We start from the raw sequence: 478 nt of genomic DNA on the forward strand, positions 1-478 counted from the left end.
CCTCTGTCGGCAGCGGCAAGCTCAGTTGGGAGCACGGGTGGTCGCACCTAAAGCGTCTACTCGCCAAACTCCGGGCGATTGCGCCTCTCTCGAACCCGACCAAGTACTTAGGACGGCGCTGCGCGCCGCCGGGACCTGAGAGGGTTTCGAGGTGTATGGTGCAGGGGAGCTCAGCCTCCTCCTGTTTGCAGAATAATTGAGCGGACGCTTGCGTGTTCGCGCGGGCCCCCGGGACACACTCCCGGGCGGCCGGCTGCTCAGCTCTAGTTGACGCAGCTCCCTGGTTGATCCTGCCAGTAGTCATATGCTTGTCTCAAAGATTAAGCCATGCATGTCTCAGTACAAGCCGCATTAAGGTGAAACCGCGAATGGCTCATTAAATCAGTTATGGTTCCTTAGATCGTACCCACGTTACTTGGATAACTGTGGTAATTCTAGAGCTAATACATGCAAACAGAGTCCCGACCAGAGATGGAAG

The 478-nt window shown here is 56.3% G+C and overlaps 1 non-coding gene across 1 annotated transcript in view; it reads left to right on the top strand.

Moving 5' to 3' along the window:
* The first annotated feature begins 277 nt into the window (after positions 1–277).
* LOC124575200 overlaps positions 278–478 on the top strand; it is a 1,910-nt gene continuing 1,709 nt past the window's right edge. Inside the window, exon 1 of the ribosomal RNA XR_006972328.1 lies at positions 278–478. This exon is cut by the window's right edge and continues 1,709 nt beyond it. This is a non-coding gene — a ribosomal RNA (small subunit ribosomal RNA).

Source organism: Schistocerca americana, unplaced genomic scaffold, assembly GCF_021461395.2.
Source record: "Schistocerca americana isolate TAMUIC-IGC-003095 unplaced genomic scaffold, iqSchAmer2.1 HiC_scaffold_228, whole genome shotgun sequence".
Taxonomy (NCBI): domain Eukaryota; kingdom Metazoa; phylum Arthropoda; class Insecta; order Orthoptera; family Acrididae; genus Schistocerca; species Schistocerca americana.